We start from the raw sequence: 26,795 nt of genomic DNA on the forward strand, positions 1-26,795 counted from the left end.
AAACAGACCTAAAGTTCTACTTCTATATACAAATGGAAAGATAGAAATGTGCATTCTATTGAATGGAAAAGACATGTGCTACATTGGTCATACCTTAATGCAGGGTTTCAATTTGGGAAAAACTCCCGCATAAAAAATAACAAAGGGAGAAGAAAACTCTGCTTCTAGCAATATGCCCCTTCAAAATTCAAGCCCATGACTCAATACTGAATGAGGGACAGTCAGAAAGGGACAAGAACTAGAAAAATATATGATGCCTTTCTGTCTATCTCAGGGACAGAAAAAATCATGGTACATTGCAACAAGGAACTTACAATCTTGCAACATGATGGAAAGAATCCATGATTCTGGCTCTTGTGAGGTTGTAATAGCATTTGCGTACAGTACAGGCTAATGATAGTGAACTTTTCAGGCTTGATTTGTCAAAAATTCAGAAAGTGCCTAAGTTGATTCTACTCCTCTTCCCCCAATAAAAGAGAACCAATTCTCTACCTCACCACAATCTGTGCCAATTTGGCGCAGGTGGCAGCTTTGAGGCAAGGCTTGAACTTGAAGTCTGGGCCTCGACTCTAGTTTTGGTATCATTGCTGCCACTCAAAAAAGCTACCTTGCACTGTTCACCAAGTGTCTATGGAGATTCTCGGTCATCCAGGTCATGGCTGTCTCCAAAGTGCTTTTTCAAGAGGCAACTGGACTTTCTGACTTTTCTTTGAAGATTTTTCCCTTCTTATCCAAGAAGGTTCTTCAGCAGCTGCCCTTGCAACCCAGTGTTCTCCAGAATCTATCATGTACCTTCAGGCAGTATTCTCTTTCTATTGACTTACCCTGTGGACTATCTGAGAATGCTCTGGGTGGGGGTGGGCTGCTGCCCGGATTGGGGGGGAGGGAACGCAGTGGGGTAGCAAAAATGGAGCTCCATCCCAGAGCACGCAATCTGCACTGAAAGATGTTGAAAGAAAATGCAGGGCATAAGCCACGCCCACAGTGTGGTAGTAAAAATTTTGGTAGCCCTTCACTGGCTCTGGGTCACACTTCATTTTTGAAACATCTTTGCTCTTCCACAGCTTCTGCAGCCTTGGAAAAACCCTGTGAAACCAAACCTAGTTGTTGCATGCTTTTTTTGAAATGTCTGGAAGCTACACAACAGTGTAGCCCAGGGGTCCCCAAACTTTTTACACAGGGGGCCAGTTCACTGTCCCTCAGACTGTTGGAGGGCCGGACTATAAAAAAAAAACCCTGCGGTTTTCTTAATGCCACCGCCTTGAGGGAGGAGGAGGAGGTGAAGTGGAGCAAGTCCCCAACTCCTTGCTGAGTTTTCTCTTTCTTTCTCTCTCGCTTCCTTCCTCTCCTTTTTTCTCTCTCTTTCTCTCTCACTCTCACTTTCTTTCTCTCTCTCTCACTCTCTTTGTATCTCTCCCTCTTCCTTTCTCTCTCCCTCTCTATTCCTTTCTCTCTCTTTCTCTTTGTCCCTCTTTCTCTCTCTTGCTTTCTTTCTCTCTCAATCTCTTTCTAGCTCTCCCTCTTCCTTTCTCTCTCTCTCTATCTCTCCCTCTTTTTTTCTTTCTCTCTCTCTCTTGCTTTCTTTCTCTGTCCCTCTTTCTCTCTCGCTCTTTCTTTCTCTCTCTCTCTTGATTTCTTCCTCTCTCACACTCACTCTATCTCTAACTCTTCCTCTCTCCCTCTCTATCTCTCCCTTTTCTCTCTCTCTGTCCCTCTCTCTCTTGCTTGCTTTCTCTCTCACTCTTCCTCTTGTTTTCTTTCTCTCTCTCTCTCACTATCTCTTTCTCTCTCTATTTCTTTCTTTCTCTCTGTCCCTCTCACTTGATTTTCTCTCTCTCACACTCACTATCTCTCTCTCTTCCTCTCTCCCTCTCTATCTCTCCCTTTCTTTCTTTCTTTCTCTCTCTCTCTCTCTCTGTCCCTCTCTCTCTTGCTTTCTTTCCCTCTGTCCCTCTCACTTGATTTTTTCCTCTCTCTCACTCTTTCTCTCTTGCTTTCCTTCTCTCTCTTGCTATCTCTATTTCTCTCCCCCCTCTCTTGCTCGCTCTTTTTCTCACTTTCTCTCTCCTTTCTTTCTATCTCGCTCTCTGTTTGTTGATCTCTCTCTTTCACACTCTCTTTCTCTCTCTCTCTCTTGTTCTCTCTTTCTCCCTTACCTCTCTGCAGAGGCCGGGGGTGGGGAGGCATGGCACTGGCACATCCGCAACAGGCAGGGGCGGGGGCAGCCATATCTCCCTTCTCCCACTGCCTATGTCTACCGCCGGCACCTCCCGCCAAATCGGCGGCCGGTGCTGCATGTTTCTGGGGTGGGAGCTGCCACTTCCCTCCGGGCAGCCCATCCAGGCGGTCATAGAAAGTGCAATAATCTCTGTACCTTCTACGGCCGCCTGGCTGGGCTGCCCAGAGGGGAGTGGCACCTCCCACCCGAGGAACCTGCAGTGATGGCCACCAGCAGTAGATATAGGTGGGAGAAGGAAAGGGAGCTGCAGCCGCAGCTGCTCTCCCCACCGGAGATGGGCGTGTGCCGAGCATCTTGGTTGTGGCCTCCCCGCCTCCATCCACCAGCCAGCCCACCTGGAATGGAGCGGTGAGGCTTGGCACCAGCATTCTCGGCAGGCACGGATGCGGCTCTTTCTTTCACCCACCGCCGTCGCCTCCAGCCAAGTGGCAGCAGTTGCCGTAAGTTCCTCGGGCGGGTTCTGCCACTTTCTAATAATCTCTGCACTTTCTACAGGTGCCTGGCTGGGCTGCCCAGAGGGAGTGGCAGCTCCCACCCAAGGAACCTGCAGCGATGGCTGCCGGAGGGAGAAAAAAAGGGAGCCGCGGCCGCCCCCGCCTGTTGCAGATGGGCAGGTGCTGAGCCTCTTGGTTGTGGCCTCTCCGCCCCCATCCCCCTGCCAGCCCACAAGGGGATTGGCAGTGCGTGCGCACGCGCAATATTCAGAATAAGAAAAACTTCACCATTCAAAAAAAGAAAAACTTTAGCCGGCCTCGCACTTTCGTCGCTCCCCGCCCCCAACTCCAATGCCCAGCTCTATGTAAAATCTCGTGTGCTGCCACGGGCCAGATAAATTGCCTCAGCAGGCCGCATCCGGCCCCCGGGCCGTAGTTTGGGGACCACTGGTGTAGCCTTTTTGCATGAGTTTTGCAGGGTCTGATTAAAAGCATGCTCCATCTATTCATATGAATAAATTGCCTTCAACTCTCCAAAATTCTTTATCTATGTACCTTTCTTCATGACAATGTTGGATCTAATTTCCCAAAGGAATCTTGGGAAAGATTCAAACTTTTAGCAAGAAAATATTTGGGAACTTGGGAGCGTTCTTGTTGGCAAGCGTTAATTGCAAAACTTTGAATTTGGGTTTTTAATCTGGGGTTGTAAAGAGTTTTTGGTTCTCAAGCTATTTTTCCCCTCTTAGTTTGATAGGCCTATAAAGAATACAAATCATTGCTATTAAAACAGCTGTCAGGTCTTCAAGACATTTTTCTAACCACAGTAAAAATATATAGATCTTCTTATATTGCCAAATAACTTATATATTATGGAACAAGGACAGTTTTTTCCCTAACTGTCTGACTGTAGAAAGTTTCCATCTCCGTCCTCCAGTTTTTTTTCCATTTTTCTTCCCAAGCCCTTTAGCTTAGCTCCTTTCTCTGACAGTTATTTCCTAGAATTATTATTTTCCATTTATATATTCAAAACTCACAAGCTAACATTAATGCAAAGTCAACTTCTTCTCTTTCTTCTTCTTCTTTTTTTTTTTTTGAAAAAAAGTATTTTCTTGCTCATAAAGGATTAATTCAACTCACCAGACATGCAGGCTCCTCATTCAACTGTAAAAGTTCAGCAATTTGTTATGGAAACTTTAGGTTCTACAGAAGAACTGCTTGCAGCATTTTTATGTGCATCTAATGCACTAGGGTGTTTTTTTTTTTTAAAGCAAATATGAATAGCTTCAGTTTCTGTGAAGGAGGAGAATTAGAGAGGAAAATTATTAAAGTCCCAACAAGTCTGGAAAATGCAATTTAACTCTTTCCTTCTTTCTTTAGAAAACAACAACAGCAACAACAACAACAATTTATTAGACTTGTATGCTGCCCCTCTCTGAAGACTCTGGGCAGCTCACAACAACAATGGAACAATACAGATACAAATCTAATAATTAAAAACTGTAACTAAAACCCACTACCTTAATTAAAAACAATCGATACTACACAATCATAACCACACATAACTTTCAATGATCAGGGGGGGGATACACTAGTTATCCCATGCCTGGTGACATAGATAGATCTTAAGGCTTTCGGAAGGCGAGGAAGTTGGGGGCAGTTCAAATCTCCAGAGGGAGTTGATTCAAAAGGACAAGGGCCATCACATAGAAGGCTCTTCCCCTAGGCCCTGCCAGATGACATTGTCTGGTTGATGGGATCTGGAGAAGGCCAACTCTGTGGGACCTAATTGGCCGCTGGGATTTATGCGGAAGAAGGCGACCCCATAAGTATTCTGATCCAATGCCATGTAGGGCTTTGTAGGTCATCACCAACACTTTGAATTGTGTCTGGAAATTAATTGGCAACCAATGCAGGCCACAGAGTGTTGATGAAACATGGGCATATCTGGGAAGACCCATGACTGCTCGCACGGCCGCATTCTGCACGACCTGGAGTTCCCGAACACTCTTCAGAGTTAGCCCCATGTAGAGAGCGTTGCAGTAGTCAAACCTCGAGGTAATAAGGGCATGAGTCACTGTGAGCAGGGACTCCCTGTCCAAATAGGGCCGCAAGTATGTTTTGTTGCTGGGATTTATTTTATGGAGGAAAAATAATCAACTGTAACTGTTCTTTACAAGGAAGATACTGAAAGTGAAACTCAAAAATTTTGGCCACCAAATGAAAAAAGAAGGCTTAATCGAGAAGACCCCGGTGCAGGGGTGGGCCTCAAAAGTTTTAGCAAGGGGTTCTCTGCCTGGTTGCTGGGTGGACATGGCCATGGTGTGTGTGTGTGAGGGGTAATTTTTGCCCTCCCAAGGCTCTGGAGGCTTTCCTCGAGCCTCCAGGAGGGCAAAAATGTCTTTCCCAAAACTGTGGAGGCCAGAAACAGGCCCATTTCTGGCCTTCCTGAACTTCCGGTAGGCCTATTTGTTGGCCTCTGCACATGCCCTGCACTTTCCTGCATCCAAAATAGGCCACATGGGGATGCCTGGGAGGGGCAGGGAAGGTTGATGGGGCCATCCAGGAGTGCGATTTGGGGGTTCTCCAAACTGCACAGAATCCTAGCTAGAGGTTCTCGCGAAGCCATGCAAACCCCCAGCAATCCACCCTTGCCCTGGTGTTAGTAAATATTGAGGGCAAAGGGACAGGGGCACAGAAGAGGATGAGATGGTTAAATAGAATCATCAAGACAATGAACATGAATTTGGGCAAACTCTGGGAAACAGTGGAGGACAGGGGGCCTGGAATGTTGTGGTCCATGGGGTTGTGATGCGTCTCACACACAACTTAGTGACTGAACAACTAGTTTAACTTTTCTTGTGCTTAGGAACACCAGTCTGCACATACTCTGTACAAATCTCAGCAGCTGAAATTCTGTCCTTTATCTTAATTCTAAGATAAAGCACATAGAATGTGCCAAAACATCTTGCTTAGCCACTGAATAATGAATTGTTGCAGAGTGAACAGTTTAAATGAATGTCTGAAACATTTATCTAAAGAAATGCATTTTTGTTTAGCTATTTTAACCGGGTAACATTTCAGTCTTACTGACAATGCATCATGTCTATGAACTCTGCAGAGTGATCTAAATGTAGATTGATTTTTCAACTTTTTAAAGAAAAATGCAATAAGTTCATCAATATATGACAGACATAAATCATATCTTGAGCCAGCTATGAAGACTGTGTCCATAGATAACCAGATATATGTTTCTATCTAGAGGCAGAACATAATGTGCAGATGGGTGCTTTCCTCTGCAATTCAGTCAAATTAATTTCAGTTTTGTCAGGTACGATTAGCTAGTCTCTGTTAGGAATAGAAATCTTAGTTTCCCATAGGCCTTGAAGATGTGATTTTTTTTTACCCCAGGCAATGGGCCAGAATGTCTGTTGAACCTTGTCTGTAAGGTTGGTTTAGAGCAATTTCCTTACCCACACACACATCCCCTATGGCAACTTTAAGATGTGTGGACTTAGCTTCCATATGCCTTAGCCAGCATGCTTCTTCTGATATTTGGGAGCTCAAATCTACACTTACCAAGTTACCAGACTTGACAAATATTGCTTTAAAGTTTTGTTCATTTTCTTTTTCAAGTACCCTATTAGAAGTTCTGTTTCAATTGTATTGTGTCAGTTTAATTATTTTGTTTTTATGCTTATAGATACTTCAATCATTCCTACCAAATTTCTATTTAGTTTTACTTTTATATTGTGTTTATACATTGCTTTTTGTCTAGAATCACCTTGTTGAGATTGGTGCCATCCTGTCAATCAACCAACTAAAAAAGAAAGAAAGAAATAAAGAAAGAAAGAAAGATATGTGTTAAGTATAACTGCCTGCTTGTAAAAATGAAAATTATCAGAGTCCCAGGAAGTATGGGACAAAAACTGAAACTTGTCTTTTGAACCCGACATTTATTCCCTAGTGCATGCTGGCTGGGGAATTCTGGGAATTGAAGTCCACATATCTTAAAATCAGCAAGGTTGAGGAACACTATCTTAGCCTCTGTCTTCCAAACTAAAGTTCCCAGTGAATGCACAAAAATTCTTTCTTCAGTTTTATATTAATTTAACTTAATGTTTTACATATGTTTTTCCCCACAGGGTTTGGAGTGAGGGGGGAATGGAGAAAATGGGGACAAATGCAAACTGTTTATATTTGCAAAATTGCTAAAAAAATGCAATCACTTTTGATTTTTTTTTAAAAAAATAAACCTAATCTAACATGAATATTACCAGACAAACCAACGAGATCACAAGATAGGAAAGTAATGAATATCTTATGTAGAGAAAACCGAGAACAGATACGTGTTCATGCAGATCAAAGCCTATATTATAATTTTCTCTGGGATCTGCTGTGGGTTTTTTTTCCTCTTGATTTCTAAGCAAAAGATCTGAGCCTAAATAAAACCTATTGCATCAAGAACCAGATTGCTCCTTTCCCCCCTGTATTTTCTACAGAGAAGCTTGGAACGCAAACCATGCCATTTCTTCATGTTTTAAGATGTGATTCTGAACTGAATTAGAACTGAATGAACAATGAGCCACCAACAGATTGTGAAATGCAAGCAAGCAATGTGTCATTATTATTTTTTTCAAACTGATTGATTTTTCGAGTGTATGACTCTCCTCCCTTCAGCCATATCAAAAAGAATTTGCTATAAAGTATTAGACTTGTGGTATTAAGGTTGACTCAGCCTTCCACCCTTCCAAGGCAGATAAAATGAGAATCCAAATTGTTGAGGTTAATACAGTGGAACCTCGACATACGAGCAGCTCTACTTACGAGCTACTCGAGATAAGAGCTGGGAGGGGAGCGACATTTTTGTTTGCCTCCCGAGCTCACATTCGGGATACGAGCGCCAAGGAGCTGTCTCCTGAAGCCGAACACTAACTTCCGCTTTCGGCTTCAGGAGACAGCTCCTTGGCGCTCGTATCCCGCGTGTTTTAAAAGGTTGCAGCCGGCCTGGGGGGCTCGGGGGGGTGCTGGCAAGCCCCCCAGGCCGGCTGCAACCTTTTAAAACACGCGCGCCGCTTCGCAGCTCTCTGCTGAATCCGGAACGCTAACTTCCGCGTTCGGATTCAGCAGACAGCTGCGAAGCGGTGCGCGTGTTTTAAAATGTCAGAGCCGGCCTGGGGGGCTCGGGGGGAAGCCCCCGAGTTCCCCAGGCCGGCTCTGACGTTTTAAAACACGCGCACCGCTTCGCAGCTGTCTGCTGAATCCGAACGCGGAAGTTAGCGTTCCGGATTCAGCAGAGAGCTGCGAAGCAGCGCGCGTGTTTTAAAACGTCAGAGCCGGCCTGGGGAACTCGGGGGCTTCCCCCCGAGCCCCCCAGGCCGGCTCTGACATTTTAAAACACGCGCACCGCTTCGCAGCTGTCTGCTGAATCCGAACGCGGAAGTTAGCGTTCCGGATTCAGCAGAGAGCTGCGAAGCAGCGCGCGTGTTTTAAAACGTCAGAGCCGGCCTGGGGAACTCGGGGGCTTCCCCCCGAGCCCCCCAGGCCGGCTCTGACATTTTAAAACACGCGCACCACTTCGCAGCTGTCTCTGAACGCTAACTTCCGCGTTCGGTGGCAGCGGGGTTTTTTGTTGTTGCACGGATTAATTGACTTTACATTGTTTCCTATGGGAAACAATGTTTCGTCATACGAGCGTTCTGACTTACGAGCCTCCTTCCGGAACCAATTAGTCTCGTAAGTCGGGGTTCTACTGTACTGACTCTGTAAACTGCTGAGAAAGGGCTGTAAAGCACTGTGAAGCACTATATATGAGGGTTATCCAGAAAGTAAGGTTACAGGGCATGTAGCTGTCACAGGAAATGTTTGTGGGGGAAGTTTGTATTACTATCATGTAGCAAGAAGCAATTGGAAGAGAATGAGCGGTGCCAGTGATCAGTAGATCATTGACTGGCATTGTGGTGAAAATTAGAGATGAGAGTCTTCATTCAGTTTCCCTCCAAGTGCATGTTGTAATACTCTACCTGAATGCTAAGGGCATGAACTCTGCTGAAATAGTGCCCAAAATGCTTACTGAAGCACACAAAATCAACATTCAGTGCCACATGAGAATTTCTTGACCATTTTGAGATTGAAGGCAAGGTTTTTCTCAACTGTATAGTGATAGGAGATGAGACAAGAGAGCAAGCATCAATCAATGCTGTTGTGGTTAGCTCTGGCCCAGCTCCTGCCCCAAGGACTGTGGATGTGGGGGAGACATCCACCTGCTGCAGGCCTGTTTTGCTCCAGGTGGAATCTGCTGATGAAGTCTCCTCTGACTAAGAAGACATGAGTGACAGGGAGGAGGAGAGTGTGGCAGACAGCTCAGAAGGAGATCAATTATCTAGCTCCTCCTTGGATTCAGAACAAGAGTTAATGATACAGCCATGCATGCGGAGAGCGATGCATAGGCAGCAACAACTAAGAGATTATTACAAAAGTAAATGAGGCCACCTGTGGTTGGGTGGAGCTGTGGTAATTAGTGAGGCTGCTATAAATAGCAGCCTGTGGTTTTGGCCATTGTGGAGGATTATCTGATTGTTGTGTTTCGTGCCCGCCTTGCTGACTTTGACCTTTGTGTGGTGATTTTTCTCTGCTTTGAAACTAAACCAGAGCAAAATGTGTTTCACTTTGTGAAAGAAGGACTGTGAATTGCCTCACAGCTGCAAGCTAAGTATCACAGAACTGATAAGGGACTTGTACAAATTACCAGTTTGTTTGGAGACGAGTGCTCTCTGCTATACAAAAAGAATGCTTAGTTTATTTGAATTTTCAGTATAAAGAACATTGTTTTGAATTTTTAAATGTGTGTGTGTCTGAAATTTGTATCTGTGAATTTTTGGGAGGATTCTACCAGAGAGCTCGACAGAACACAATGCAGTGGCGTCAAACCCATTCTCCTTCACCCAAATAATTGAAAACTAGCAATCAGTGAGAAAAATCTTTGGCCCCCATCACACACAAATCTTGGGCACCCATCTCAGCTGCATTCATGCCCTTAGCATTCAGGTAGCACTTGGAGGAAAACAGAATGAGGATTCTCAGCTCTAACCTTCACCACAATGCCAGTTGATGAGCTACTGACCACTGGCACTGCTCCTTCTCTTCTGCTGGCTTCCTGCTACATGATAATAATGCCAACTTCCCCACAAACATTCCCTGCGAGAGCTACGTGCCTTGTAATTTTACTTTTCAGATAACCCTTGTAAGTCTAGGTGCTATTGCAATTCAGACTCTCTGGCTTTGCCAATTAATTTTGAAAGGTTGCCCTCTATTGGAGGAATATAGATCTAGAAAGAAGGATAAAGGCTTTTATTGACTGATAAAGTTGATATTACCTGATATCTATGAAGAAGCAGAAATATGAGAGGCTCAGTAGTAAAAGGCAAGCAGTCCTACATACTTGTTAATGATCCTCAAAGTTCAGGTTGAAAATCCTTTTTGTTGTTGAAGAGCTGAATGTCATACTTATTAGAAAAATAAGGATTTTGTTTTTTCATCATGGTCACATAAAGCACTTACAATATGTGCACTTAAAATACCACTTTCCTTCTCTCCCCTCCCCCAAAGACAAGAGTATTGATGGAGGTAGAAAAGCAGCATTTTCTTTGAGAGTAAATAAGTGTCAGTTCAAACATCAGATGCAACATTGAGTCTATCTAGCCATTGATTTTTATGTAATGAATGAATTAATGCTCAAAACCTTGAAAACGCACTTTGGAAATTTCAGCAAAGATTGATAAACATGGATTTCATCTTGCTTTATTTAATTGACTACAAAGTAATTTCTGAAGAGGCATCTCTAACATTGGCGTACTTTTGCTGTAGGTAAATCCTGAACCAATTCAGACTGCCAGTTTTAGGATTTAATTGGTGATTCTTATAAAATAAGATACAGTTTTGGTTGCAACTTAGGCCCCTCAATTATTTCTCCTCTCCTATTGTCTCTTCTATATCGCATATATCGTATCTGCTATCCTTCTATTCTATTCTTCTTATACTACTCTCATAATATACTTCTATTCTCTGACTGATATATTCTATTCCTAAATTTTCACTTCTATTCTTTCTCTAATGTATTTTACTCGAGTATAACATCTATAACCTTCATTGTGTAATATTGTGCATTGGAATAAATGAATGAATGAATGAATGAATGAATGAATGAATGAATGAATGAATACTTTTCATATACAAATAATCCTCAGTTTATGAACAGTCATCAGTTTGGAGTCATTGCATTGTCATAAGAGACCCAAGCCCATCTCTTCCTTGAACTCTATTGATCCTTACCTAGCAACAATTTTGTTTTGACCACTAGTTGATAAATTCTTGAATTAAAGGCAGTGATAGGCCACAATTTCCAGCCGCCATTCCTATGCACAGAAGCAGAATTTCGTGCAAGGACACGGGATTTCTAGCTTTTGGCTTCTGCAAATGTGCAGAAGCAAAAGCGCCAAAACCAGTGAAAAGCAGGTAAATAATCCCCCAGCGCCTGTCCTGCTTCCCTGCCCCCAGCCTGCCCTGCTGCAAGTGGCAGCTCCACCGCTCATGACCCTGCTTCCCTGCCTGCCACCTCCCCTGCCATGAGTGGTAGCTCTGCCACCCGTGACCCTGCTTCCCCACTCGCTACCTCCCCTACCATGAGCCTTACCTTTCTCTTTGGTGCTTGAATGCAGCACAGGGAGGAAGATGGCATGCGGTGCAAGGAAGAGGCCCTGCAGTCCTGAGCTCCAGCTGTGCAGCTTGTTCTGTTCTCTCTGCGTCACAGACATCTGCCTGCAGCATGGGAGAGCAGGAAGCAAGCCATGTGGCCAGAGCTTGGGAAAGCCGAGCTGCCACTCTAGGTACTGAAGTGAGTGAGATTCGGCTGCCGTGTATGCAGCAGTGAGATTTGGGCAAAAATTGCCATTGTTTTGCTCCTGCACATGTGTGGAATCAAGAAAACCAGTAATTTTTACCAGAATCAGGCCAGTTGTGCATGCACGGTGTGTGCACGGTGCATGCACGCCCGGCGAAAATGGAGTTACGCTATGCGCTCCATTTCTGCTGCCAGAATGGCAGTCCCGACTGATCCGGGCTGGGCCCATCCCTGATTAAAGGCAGCAATAACACATTTTTCCATGGCTTGAACTCAACAAATACTCCTGGTTATTTGTGAATGACAACTGGCTGGCATAAACATTTTAGCTAATTAATTAGGTAACAGAAAAAAAATTCTAAGATTATAACTCTTCAACCTTAACAATGGTGCTGAATGAATGGGATTAATGCCTGATCTCTGAAGATATGACTTTTGCAGTGCCTTAACAGTCATGTGGTCAAAATTTGGCTGAATGGCAATCCATCCATGCTTACACCCACAGGGAGCTTCAAGTCCCCACCACCACCTATCTCCACTCCCCAATCTCTGCTCTTTTGGTCACCTTGTACTGTGCCACCCCTGCCATTACCAGCTGACCATTTGGCATCTTGTTCCTAGCACTGCTGATGAAGTTCATCCAACTTGGTCCTTTGTGACCAGAATTGTTGGAGATGGTTGTTGTTGCTGGAGTGGCAGAGTTCACAAGCTGCCTTGGGCTCCACCAAGCCTACTGTCTCCAACTCATGTTCTCTGTCTTCCTCCTGCCATTACTGAAGGCCTTGGCCCTTCATGAGGTAGCTACTGGCTGCCTGATGCTTCCCCCACCCCTTAGACTGCACAATGCCTTCTTGAAGTCTTGCTGTCTAAAGAATTCTGGGTCTTGAACACTGTAAAACTTTACCAGTTTGAAAAACATTGCTTTTAAGTATTTGAAAGGGTGTTCCTGCCACTGCAAAATACTGTTTGTTTTATATAAAATGACCTATTGGATTGCATTTTTATAACTTACCTATCAGGGTGAATTTAGGAAACGCAGAGCATTCTCTGGAGAGATATTGGCAAGGCCCTTTCCTATTTAATCCAAGTGGTTCTATCTTCTTATCACCAAACTTTCCTCATGAGTAATTCTATCTCAGCTTTATTTGTTAGCCGACTTGGCGTGCTGAGCGACTCGTTTTCTGCCAGATAAGATTCTTTGATATCTCACTTCCAACAATCGGCTCCAAAATATTTAAAAAGAACATTTTCATTCCTTATGCACACAAATCCTCAAACCCTCATTCTTTCTGTCTGCAATTTGGAACAAGTATTCTCAATAAAATACAATCACTGCCAAAATCTGAATGCTTTCGTTCTTTATGTTTTCCCCATGCTATACTATAGGAAAATAAAGATGTTTTTTTCCAAATTTCATTGTAGGACTAGGCAGTGTTTTAAAGTTAAATGCCTTGGCATTCATCTGCATTGGGCCAGTTTCACAGATTAGGCTTTGAAATTCAGTGATATACTGTAAGTAAAACTTTTCCAGCTTCAAGGCAAATCTCTTACATTGGGTCTCCACAAGGTGTAGAGCTATGACAACCTGCATTTCTCATGGTTTCTTACTGGCAGTTTACATATATCACAAATCAGATGCTTTGAAGTAGCTTTGAAGTAGCTTAATGAACTCAATCTGTATAGACTGGAGGACAGAAGGAAAAGGGGGGACATGATCGAAACATTTAAATATATTAAAGGGTTAAATAAGGTCCAGGAGGGAAGTGTTTTTAATAGGAAAGTGAACACAAGAACAAGGGGACACAATCTGAAGTTAGTTGGGGGAAAGATCAAAAGCAACATGAGAAAATATTATTTTACTGAAAGAGTAGTAGATCCTTGGAACAAACTTCCAGCAGACGTGGTAGATAAATCCACAGTAACTGAATTTAAACATGCCTGGGATAAACATATATCCATCCTAAGGTAAAATACAGAAAATAGTATAAGGGCAGACTAGATGGACCAGGAGGTCTTTTTCTGCCGTCAGACTTCTATGTTTCTATGTTTCTATGTTTCTATGTTTCTAGTTTGTGGGAGTATATGAGATTAAGAATTATAGTTTTTCTTAGGAAGTTGAGATGTTGGGCTGGGACTCAAGGCAAAGCTTTAACAGTAGCAGAGGAATTCTGGGAAGAACTAAGAAAAGAACTGAAGTAGAAACATAGAAACATAGAAGATTGACGTCAGAAAAAGACCTCATGGTCCATTTAGTCTGCCCTTATACTATTTCCTGTATTTTATCATAGGATGGATATATGTTTAGCCCAGGCATGTTTAAATTCAGTTACTGTGGATTTACCAACCACATCTGCTGGAAGTTTGTTCCAAGTTTGTTCCACAAACATATTAAAAAAATAGGACCCAGAACAGACCCTTGCGGCACACCACTTGTAACCAGTCTCCTCTCATAATACTCTCCATTAACAACAACTTTCTGATCAGTAGAAGAAGTATAAATATCCTGGACAGTATTGCAGTTCTGAATGTTTTGTTCCTCAGTTGGTGAAAGGCATCTGGAATAGAGGAAGACACAACCCAAAAATATCTGCTGCAGATAAAGAGGTACCATGGGACTTTCCCCCCCTATGCAGTGCAGAGGGATAGAATTTAGGTAGAAATCTTGAATACAGTACAAAAAGAACTTCTTTGTGAAAAGTATTTTACGAAGCCAGGTAAATAGCATTATTAGGTGGGTGGATGAAAGAAGGGAACAACATCATTAGAATATAAATTCTGCTTAAAGTTGTCTTGCTGGAAAAACCAAGTAGCTGAAACTGTTTGCTTGCTTTAATATATTTTCTTAATAAAGTATAGAGCAATAGCACTTACACTTATACAGTGTACTGCTTCACAGTGCTTTACAGTCCCCTTTAAGTGGTTTACAGCAGTGTTTCCCAACCTTGGCAACTTGAAGAGATCTGGACTTCAATTCCCAGAATTCCCCAGCCAGCATTCGCTGGCTGGGGAATTCTGGGAGTTGAAGTCCAGATCTCTTCAAGTTGCCAAGGTTGGGAAACACTGGTTTACAGAGTGAGCATATTGCCCCCAGCAATCTGAGTCCTTATTGTACCGGTCTCGGAACGATGGAAGCCTGAGTTAACTTTGAGGCTAGTGAGATTTGAACTGCTGAATTGCTGGCAACTGGCAGTCAGCAGAAGTAGTCTGCAGCACTGCATTCTAATCACTATGCCATCACAGCTCTTTACAGTGCAAATAGTGGTTGCACTGTATCTTTCACTGAATCCCCAGATCCTTCAGGAAATACCCGTGACACAAATCTCTTAAGCTAGGGGTAAAATTCAGCAGGTTTTGACAGGTTCTAGAGAACCGGTAGCAGAAATGTTGAGTAGTTCAGATTTTGCAGTATTCTTCCCGTGCCACGTCCACCAAGCCACACCCATAGAACTGGTAGGGAAAAGTTTTGAATTTTACCCTTGCCTCAAGCCAGAACAACTGAGAATAGACAGGAAGAGAAGAGTTATGGAACTGGATCTTCACTACTGTAATAACAATCCTGAACTTAATCAAGATATATCTTCACCTCATCAGCCAATAAAAGCATTCTTCCTTCTACTCCTCTACATTGGCTATGCAATATACATTCACACATGTGTCTGGGACATATTTTCCTTCTTGGGATATTTTTATTTCTCTCAAAGTGTTTGGGCCTCATGTAGCTTGGAGCCTCATGTTGTAAATTTGTATTGTAGACCCATAGATGTCTAAATTAATTTTTTTTTAAGTTCAATTGTTCACTGAGGGGATTGGAAAAAGGATTAGATTTTGTCATGCCGTCGGTGACATTTTAATATTGGATAATGAGAATGGCATATACATTTAATAAATTTGATAGGTGAAATAAGGAGAGAAGTCTTGGATATTCCAGAACCCCATTTGACTGATTTCTCAGCACTAAGGAAAAAAAGCAAAATATTAAGAGGTGAAGGCCAATGGATTTAAGTGTTAATGTAATGTTCCCTTTTGCAAATGAATCATTGCTGATACCTATTGTTCTTGATAACTAATTTTAAAATGCCATAGTGTACCAGCTGCTACCCAAAACACAAAAGTGATGTATTTTTTGTCCAAAAGGAAAAAAAATGTAATTTAGCATAGAACCAGCAGAGATGTTCACATCTATGAATGAAATTTGTTCTTTCTACAATAAATTTATTTCCAATGAATATAACAAAATTTTATTTGGCTGCAAGGTTACATTTTTGTAGCAGTTTTTTGTAAAAAATATATTTTATTTTGAGGGATCAAAATACAATATATTGTATTTCAGGAAATGTCATACTGGTTTAGATTTATTTTATTGGCTCATTTTTAAAACAGAAAGTTAAGTACTTGTCTCATGTATTTCAGCTGTTAGATTGGAGTGCTATTGTGACATTTAAAATAAGGGATCTAATTCCACAATAACAATATTTTCCTGTTTAATTCTTTACAATAAAAACATTTAGATTAATTTAAGCCGTATTCTTAAATTATCCAATTCGGTGGCACTCTATGTTATAATGCTCTCTGATCTATGCAGTTTTAAATTTAAATGCACCCTTATTCTAATCATTTCTTTGTGCACTTTATTTCTCAACGATCCCAGTAAACACGGATGCTCAACAGACATTCTTAGGAAGGGAAAGGGCCAAATCATAACACTTGTGTTAGGATGGAAATTCTTTTAAGATACATACTTGCATCAGATATCATAACATCATTGCGTAATTTGTGTGATTTCTTAATGCACGTTATTGCATCTTATTACAGATGCTGCTGTTATAAATAGAAAATTTTAAATGCATGTTTACACAAACACATGAACACATAAAAGTACATTTCAAGATATGCATAAATATAGAGCCAGTTCAGTCTAGTGCTTAAAGCCCCAGGCTAAAAAGTGTGAACCATGAGTTCAAGTCCTGCCTTACTCATGAAAGCCAGTTGGATGACCTTGTGCTCATTACTCTCTCTCACCCCAGTGTATCTTACAGGACAGTTGTTGTGGGGAAAATGAGAGAATATGCTGGATATGTTTGTAGCCTTCAGTTATTTCTAAAAAAATAATAACGGCAAGATACAAACAAATAAAAATATGTTTCAATCTACACATTAATAAAAATGGGGGGTATTTCTCAAGCCTAAATATATCTAGAATAGAATAGAGTAGAGTAGAATAGAGTAGAATAGAGTAGAGTAGAGTAGAGTAGAGTAGAGTAGAGTAGAATAGAGTATAGAATAGAGTAGAGTAGAGTGGAATAGAATAGAATAGAATTCTTTATTGGTCAAGTATGATTGGACACACAAGAAATTTGTCTTTGGTGCATATGCTCTCAGTGTACATAAAATAAAATATACATTTGCCAAGAATCATGAGGTACAACACTTCATGATGATCTATAGACTTTAGACAGAGTTGGTCAAGGAATACTGTTTATTTATTTTATTCATTTATTAAATTTATATGCTGCCCATCTCACTGTCAAGTGACTCTGGCCATAACCAAGAGAGTCCTAAATCTAAGAAACCATGATTTAAATCTTGGCATAATCTAACAACAAAGCCATCATCTTTTCATCTCTGCTATATAAATTGTGCTTGGAAAGAGATTGTACTTCATGCACAATATGGCTTGCATTTTAAGATTCCTCTTCTGATCATGTGCAAAAACTTCTAAAGCAGTGGTGGGCTGTAAACATTTTTGCTACCCATTCGTGTGTGCATCCCAGGCAGGTAACAGAGCCTCTGACCACTGGGGCCACCGGTTCTAAGTAGGATACAGAATACAATTCATTGGAAAAAAATAAGAAATCCCCTGAAAATAAGACGTAGCACATCTTTGGGAGCAAAAATTAATATAAGACACTGTCTTATTTTTGGGGAAACACGGTATTCTCTATTTTTTAGGTACAGAACACAATATGATCTTACTATACAATACCACCACTAACTACAGACCACTATGAACCAACCACAACAAATCTCAATGAACCACTGACCACTAACCACACACCACACCTATGCAAAGTTGCATTACTGTTTATACAATTCTAAACCCATCAGGTTGTAGCTTCATCATGACTCAGCAGTCTTTCCACTTTGCATAATTACAGCCTTTCCACTGTAAATGGAATATTATCTCTGGACAGGACTAATATTGACAGTCATTTGCTGGATCTTTTTTTTTTTCCTACAGAGAAGTGGACATGGGATCTCTCCCTTGCAAAAAAATCCTTACTCTGCTTTGGAAAAATGAGCAATCCACTCAGAGAGCTCCAGGCACACAAATTCAGAAATGCCTATAAATAAATAAGAGACGTGGATTACAGCCATTATGTTATGTGTGGGATCAGCCTAATGAGTCTCTCTTGGAGAGAGAGAGAACCATTTGCTATAAAACGAATAATAATAACAACTCATTTCACATGTATAACACTTCTGAAGATGTGAGAATAATTCATAATGAATACTTTTCCTGAGTGATTGGGATTTCTTTTCTTGTTCTAGTGCAAATGGTTTAAAAGGAGATCACATTTCCCCAAGATACATTTGTATGGTAGATTTCTATTTTCTCATTCAGAATAAAGAGAATTTCCATACAGTTGCTTTGTCAATGTTTATTTTCATTGACTCAGAAATAAGAATGTGAGGACTTGTAATGCTTGAGCATCATGACCCTGTAATACACCTGTCCTGTGGATTTTAAAATGAGCTAAGAAAGTAGTAAGCTAAGAAAGAAAGCTAAAAAAATTTCCTGCTTTCTCATTTCTTTTTTATCCCATGCCTGTTTTTTCTTTTCTCATCCAGATGTCTTGTTATCACTTATAAAAGCAATCACCATTTGTATCTCATTCAACGTATGAAAAGAAATCACATCTTTTTTTTGTTACTGCTGGTCCAGATGAGAAAATACTAACTAAATTAAACATAATGAAGAACTGTGATTTTCCAATAACATTCTTCCACTATAGACACAAAGGACCTGCAAATATTCCTGAACTACAAAGTACAAACCCTCCCACATGCTGGAAACTGTAGTTACATAACATTTGACAGCTCTGTTTAATCCAGGGATGATTTCCTCACGGTTTGGAACAGATTGCACGAATCAGTAGTGATCTGCTGGTGACATCACATAAATGGATCGGCTGATGCTGGTTTGTGTGTGCTGCCATCTTTTTTTTTTGTTCAGCTGCTCGAGAAAGATGGCACCTGACCGATCACCAGGTTATTACTAACCTTTATATCTTCACCCGAAGCATAGTTGATCAACTCCTCAGCTGTGTTTTGGGCTGATCCCAGGTCCTGAGAATGCTTGGAAGCCTAATTACATTAGGGGATGAATGAATGCACACACGAGAGAGGAGTAAGTGCATGGGCACAAAACGTCATGATGCAAACTGGTGGGAAAGATTGTTATGTCCTGCCCGGATACTGGGTATTGCTGTTGCGGAAGAGACGGAGTAACGACTCGGACACAAGAGCTGGATTTAAACTTGGGTCATTTTTATTATAATAAATTTGCATAATTTATTAATTAAATTAGCATGGATTAGCATAAATTTGCATAAATCAACATACTCAACTATGACCCGGAAACAGTGGACCTGCAGGGTCAAACAAATACTTCCGGGGCGGAAATGACGTAAAAGGTCAACATTCCTGGGCAACTATGGGCGTAGTCGATGCTGGTCCAGGTGAGGGACCTCTCCCTCACCTGAGACCCTGCCATGCCCTCGCATGAGGGGGGTCCCGCCGGCTCACCCCTACCCTGGGACTTCAATAGCGGGACCCAAAGACAGGTTCCCCCCAAGTGCGCAGGTAGCACCCACCATGGGCTTGAAGAGAACCTGTCAATCATCCCCAAAGATGCCCAAGGGAGAACGCGCAGTTGCTGAAACCACCCAGATTTCCGCCCCTAACCTGCCTACCCAATGACCAGAGGTAAGCCAATTAACCTAATTAAACACAAACACCCCCTAACCGCACATCCATCTCCCCAGTGTGGAATGGGCGAAAAAACAGCCTGGCCTAATGGGCGAGGCTGCAAAAAATTCCCATTCGGCCCCCGAAGGCGACCCACTAGGCACACTGCAAAATAGGGAAGGGCGGGTGGGTGTCTGCTCTTAGCATCAGGTCCGGGCAAACAGGCTTTCTTCCCGGCCTGCTGTCCCTTAAATAGGGCCAGCAGGCCCCGCCCGGACCCGACGTCATGCCCGGCCACGTGGGAAGGGCATTCTCGGCCGAAATCTCGCCTCGCGAGATTTCGGCCGAAAACAAGATGGCGGCCGCCATCGGAAGGGTCCGAGTCTGCCCGGCCCTTCCGCAACAGCGCCGTGGGGCCGGTAAGTCAGCCGGCGATATTCTATTGGTTGTGTTTGTTACTAAAGGAAGTTAGGTTGTTTTGGCGGGAGATTTACTGCAAGTTAATTGGTTGGTTGTTCTTAGTGGGAGGGTATAAATATCCTGTTATTCTGTTTGTGGCTCTCTCCTCATCTATTAAACCGAACTCATGTTGATTCTAATAAAGTTGTGTTCCACGCTGACTGAGCTTCCGACTTAATACCATCCCTGGTTTAATCCTTTATATAGAGATCTGGAGAAACAATGATTCTAAATCTTATAATGAGTTTTACAGCAGCTATCAACCTATTCACAAAGGTTGATCTTTTCAAAAGTCCAAGAGAAGGATGTAATAAAAAGGAAACATTTGTTTCTTGATGCTAGCCTGATTTTAGTGGCTAAAATCAAACTATTAAAGCTTTCTGTCTACTTTTAATAAGTGAGACTCAATCAACTGCAGAATCTGATATTTGCTTATTGAGATGTTTATAACACCAGTGAAAACTATTTATTTTGGTAATGTTAGTGTGGCTCATTGCAAAGGATTCAATTTATAATGCTGGGAAGCATCAGTGGGATGATTTGATTTGAGAAAGCTTTGATTAAATCATGCCCTTTGCAACAAATTTGTGAAGGAAAATGGAGACTTACTTTGAAAGAACAGAACAGATTGCCTCCAAAAGTTGTTAATGCTCCAACACTGGAAGTTTTTAAGAAGATGTTGGATAACCATTTGCCTGAAGTAGTGTAGGATTTCCTGTCTAAACAGAGAGTTGGATTAAAAGACTTCCAAGGTCCCTTCCGACCCTTGTTGTTTTTGCTGTTTTTTTTTAAAATTATTATTATTATTATTATTATTGTTGTTGTTGTTGTTGTTGTTATTATTATTATTATTATTATTATTATTATTATTATTATTATTATTATTATTATTAAATTGAATTAAGGGCCTCCAAAGTGTTTGGAAATATCATGGCAATTCTGATACAATATACATTGCTGAAGCTTCAGATTCACATATGAGATCACCAATGGACTCTGATCTGGCCAATTGATTTCCCTTACCCAACTGAACAAAAATCACAGCTATTTTTTTAAAAAAAACATAATTGTTAAAAAAAATAAGAACAGAATAAATAACTACTAAAAATTAAAAAAAGGAAAAGTGGGAAAAGAATGGATGAGGAATAAAATATCAGTAAATAAACAAAGGTTTTATCATTATTACATTTAAAACTCATTATTTTGTTAATTAAATGTATAGAACTAGGCTCATTGTATCATCTGAAGAAATAATTAAAATTCTATATTAAAGTCTTAAATAGTAATATTATTATTACCCCCTTTTTTTCAATGCTCTAAAATACATTCACATAAGCACATAAAGGGAAATAATACATCAAGGCAAACTCAGGCACTATGGTTTTTGAAGGAGGAAAATTGAAGTAAAAAGCAGTTATTAGAAGCAATCTCAATGCTTATAAATATTTTGAGGCAATTACCAGTCAAGTATGCTGAAAGGGAATTTAGAATTTAATGTTGTTTTTACTTACCTTTCATTTGATTTTTTTTCTCTTCACTTTCTTTCATTTCTTTCCTTTTTCCCTTCCTATTCCCAGATCTTTTAGATTGGGAAATGTAGGTCACTCTGGATTTTGTTCATTTGCTCAACTCAACTCCTTCAATGTGGCCAAACACAAACTTTAGCTCTGTTCTTTCTTCTCTCTTATGCTAATAGAATGATACTTTTTTGTTTTAAGTCTGCCAAAGAAATTGAATTCAACTTAGGTTTCTGAGTGGCCAGTCGGTTATACCAAGCTCTACATATTTAACTCTTTTAAGAAATTCTATGGGCAACATTAGGTCAATCTCCCCAAAGCTGGTTTCATTACCTCTAAGAACAGGAAGCCATTGCTACTTTTCCCTTTTCCTGTCTGTTTATTTGTTTACCTTTTCTGTGCCCCAGTGCCAAGGCTCAGGTGAGCTATTGATTTCAATGTTCCTATAAATAAATATAATACAGAATAACAGAGTTGGAGGTCTTCCAGTCAATTCCCATGATCAAGTAGGAGACCCTACACCATTCTGGACAAATAACTGTCCAATCTCTTCATATGTGCCACCTTTTGCTTCTTTGACAAGACTATTCCATCTGAATATATCATTTCAACATTATTTCAACAGAGAAGCATTTGTCAACATTGGCAAATTACTGTCAACTTCAAAATGGATGTAGGCTGCCACAGCCATCTTTTTGTTTCTCAGATTGTCACACAGTATAGTGGGAAGGAAGAGGCTTGGAATGTCAGCCCAGACTCATCACCCCAAGGTCATCTCAACAGGTACTGGCCAGAGATTGGACAGAGCTGCTAGGGAGATGCTAGAACACCTAATTGGATAATGGTGACTGGTGACAAGGAGGGAGGGAAACATCTAGTCTTTAATTTTACCAAAACTGGGGGTGGTGGTGGTTGGAATTGGTTTTGCTTTCATGCATGCTTAAATGATGTACTCAATAAAGCAAATCAAATTGTCTTGGAGTGTTGACTTGGTTGGGTTCATCAGTCTTAATCTTGGCAATTACATCTCTATGTGCTATATTGTACATTCTCCCAATTCTGCTAACCTTTTAGAATATATGGCTTCTATCTACATTTCTGCAATAAAATTACTAAGAATGTATCTTAAAGTGTCATCTCAGGAGGGCATTGTTTTAGTTATGTCCTGAGAAGCTGGGAAGTTTTCACTCCAGTCCAACAAGTGGAGCAGGGAAATTCTGATTGGCTCCTTCCCTAAAGGGCTCCCTATTTAAACCCCTGTCAAGAGCATTAAATTGGGGAGTCGCAACTTTGGATGTTCACGTTACTTGTAATTGGTCACCTTTTGAAGTCATACACACAAGAAACAATGCTTGTCACATGTAGGGAAGCTATGTCTAGTGTGAAAGTCAATAAAATCAGTGGTCAGGGGACAGATAGTGGATTCAGGTTACATTTAATATATCTTGGATGCAGAAACTCTAGCAGTCATCCATACAAATCTCAGGATTTGTCATACTAGTTTGGGGTAAATATCAGATGATTGCTGGAGATTTCTAAGGCTGGAATGTAGAGATTTCAAAAAAGCAGTTGTATTTTGTAGTAGGTTTGATTCTTGGAAGTTCGAGTCATGGAAAACATAGATTTTTTTTTAAAAAAACCCAATGATTTAAATTAAAAGTTTAGAACAAATGTCAGATAATTCATTATCCTGCAGTTTTCAGTCAAAATGGATGAGTATTTCTAGAGAAGCTGAACTGAGGTGGAGCTGTACAGGAGAAAAAGGCAAAGTCATTTCCCTCTTAAAAGGGAACATAATATGGCAAATGTTATTTCAAGGAAGAAATTTGCTCAGAATTTTCTTTAGCCATAGTAGGTTTCTTAACAACATTATATAAATGTTTCACTATTCTCTTGCTTTCAGATGTTCAACTTATTTCTTTGAGAAAATCTAGGCACTGTCAGTGGCACTTCCAGTCTGGTATTATCTGAGAGATATTTGATATTAGAAAAATATACAATTATCTAAACATTTACAGTTGTATTCAAAAAGCATGCTTTGATTTTTACATATCAGAAGCCTCAGATTTTATCATTACATATCAGCTAGCTTTTGTAATTGTATAAACAAAGGGCTGTATAATTCAACTAGACACTGCCAAATGTAAATTTGTAAATCCATTTTTTCCATTCTGTGGCCCAACTGTGTGGAGTGAGACAATCTGTAGAATGATCTCTGGCTCTATTAGATTGCTATAAATAGCTGCTGTCCTGTAATGGCTTCAAAGTAAGCACTATCTTCTCAAGTAAAATGGAGAATTTATAACCATGGAAATAATGTTATAGTAAGTACAAGATGCGTCTATGGTTGCTCATTGTCATCTACAGTGCTTCACAAGACCACTGAAGATCAGACCTTGGCCCATGGCATAGTATCTGTTTTTATAAAAAGAAGATAGATAAGTGTCTCTTTAGTAAAAGAGAATTGTCTGAAATGGAATCACACACACACAAAAAGTTGGATAATGTGGTTTCCCTAGCAACTGTGCTTTCACAAAAAAATATACCGAGGACAGAATGACAAAATAATTCAGTTACACATTATATTTCAGCTGTTATCCAGTTAGGATATTGATTCTTGAATGCGACTCAGAATGATATTAGTATAACTCATTAATCATTGTTATTAGGCTGCCCTTTTACATGACAGTCTGCAAAAACTTTGAATCTTCTTACATGTTCAAATTTATGTAACATGGAAAAGTCTTTATCTGAAAAGAGAAGCACTTGTAGTTAAGTCTGCGGAGAGGGGCGGCATACAAATCTAAATGATAAATAAATAATAATAAATAATACTCTTACATGTTCAACAAATAGACCCAATTCATATACCAATCAGAGGAGTTTCATACAAGAGAATGAGGAAGAAATATGAATACTTAGCCTTTTTATACTTGGAAGAGTGTGTGTGTGAGAGAGACACACCTACATGCACAGGAAAATTAAATCAGAAAACAGCAAGCTGTATATATTTTTTAAAGATTCTATCCTGCATGATAGTAGATGAGCAGCAATGGCATTAAAAAATAAACAAGTTGCACTCTCTCTTCACTTCCTCTTCCTTCTTTCTTCTGTCTTCCCAAATAATGAGGCATATAATCAGGTTAAGAAATGGATAAATAGCTCCAAGAGCTCCATGTTGGCATCATATTCTTATGTTGTACCCATCACTTTGTCATCTGTCTCACTGTATGACGCTGTGACCCCAGGGAATCATAGCATCTAGAGTCCTACTCACACACCAGTATAAACCAATGTCCTGATACATTCCAGAATCAGGCAATAGCAGCCAAATATAAGGAAGATAAGGAGTCAATTTGCACCATCAGGATAAGCCTGGTATGACATATATATTCAGCTTTAATCGAAGATGTTTCTTCTGCTCCATTCCTATAATTCCATTCTTGTATTGTAAATGGCATCTCTCTCTCTCTCATCTTAATGAATTTTGATTAATTATGATTATTGATTATAACTATGATTTATGGTCTATTACATATACAGTGATACCTCTACTTAAGAACTTAATTCGTTCCGTGACCAGGTTTTTAGGTAGAAACATTCTTAAGAAGAAGCAATTTTTCCCATAGGAATCAATGTAAAAGCAAATAATGCGTGCAAATCCATTAGGAAAGAAATAAAAGCTCAGAATTTGGGTGGGAGGAAGAAGAGGGGGAGGAGAATCGCTGCCGAAGGAAGATGGTAAGGTGAGGTGAATCAAAACAATCCAAAACTTTAAGGCTTAAAAAAAAGAGGGACTCTGAGGCTGCGAGGAGGAGCACGCGCCTCCAATACACCCGGCACAAGGCTGCCTCCCATACACTGCCTCCCACACACTGGCTGGTGATGCTGCTACCTGCTGCCTCTTCCTTCCTATGCTAAAGGGCTCCCCCCTCCTCTCACTCGCTTTGTAGCTGGCACCTTTCTTTCGCTGTGGTGACTCCTCGGCTGCCCAGAGTGAAGGGAGTGTTTCTTTTCTCTGGGCACTAGAAGAGGTTTATTCTCTGTCCAAGCTCCCAGAGAAAGGAAAATGCTTTGTTCACTCTGGACTGCCAAAGCCTCCTTAAATGCCACCAAAAGGCTCCTCTGACAGCCCAGAAAAGCCCGAGATGGATGGGATTAAAGGGGGAATGGCAGGAAACTGGTTGGGCCTTCATGTCACTCTCAAATTTACTCAAAATATTTTTCCAGGCTCGGGTACTTAAGTAGAAAATGGTTCTTAAGAAGAGGGGAAAAAATCTTGAACATCCGGTCCTTATCTAGAAAAGTTCTTAAGTGGAGACGTTCTTAAGAAGAGGTACCATTGTAACTTGTTGTTTGTTTGTACTCTGAGCGCTTATGTACCAGAGACAAATTCCTAGTGTGCACAATAATACTCGGCCAATAAAGAATTATATTCTTTTCTTTTCTATTGTATTGTATTGTACTGTTTTTTTCTGTTCGTCCCCTTCCTTCCTTCCTTCCTTCTTCTTCTTTTCTCTTTCTTCTTCCTTTCTCTCTCTTTCTCTCTCTTGTTGTGAGCCGCCCCGAGTCCTCTGTACTGTTTTGTTCTGTTCGACCCCTTCCTTCCTTCCTTCCTTCCTTCCTTCCTTCCTTCCTTCCTTCCTTCCTTCTTCTTCTTTTCTCTTTCTTCTTCCTTTCTCTCTCTTTCTCTCTCTTGTTGTGAGCCGCCCCGAGTCCTCTATACTGTTTTGTTCTGTTCGACCCCTTCCTTCCTTCCTTCCTTCCTTCCTTCCTTCCTTCTTCTTCTTTTCTCCTTCTTCTTCCTTTCTCTCTCTTTCTCTCTCTTGTTGTGAGCCGCCCCGAGTCCTCTGTACTGTTTTGTTCTGTTCGACCCCTTCCTTCCTTCCTTCCTTCCTTCCTTCCTTCCTTCCTTCCTTCCTTCCTTCCTTCCTTCCTTCTTTTCTCCTTCTTCTTCCTTCCTTTCTCTCTCTTTCTCTCTCTTGTTGTGAGCCGCCCCGAGTCCTCGGAGAAGAGCGGCATACAAATCTAATAAATTATTATTATTTTTATTATTCTTTCTCTCTCTCTCCTTCCCCCCAATCCATGTAAAACCCACAAACAGAAAGAGAAAGAAAAAATAGTTGGCACTATATATAAAAAAGTATGATAAATAGGAAATCTCGATCTAATCCAAATGAAGGGGTTCGTTTTGTTTTGAAGCATTCTCTAGCTTTTTCTTCTATATATTTACCTCTGAATGGATGGCAGGCTCAGACCTGCACTCAGAAGGGACCAGTAAT

The sequence above is a fragment of the Erythrolamprus reginae genome, chromosome 3 (genome assembly GCF_031021105.1).
Source record: "Erythrolamprus reginae isolate rEryReg1 chromosome 3, rEryReg1.hap1, whole genome shotgun sequence".
NCBI classification, from domain to species: domain Eukaryota; kingdom Metazoa; phylum Chordata; class Lepidosauria; order Squamata; family Dipsadidae; genus Erythrolamprus; species Erythrolamprus reginae.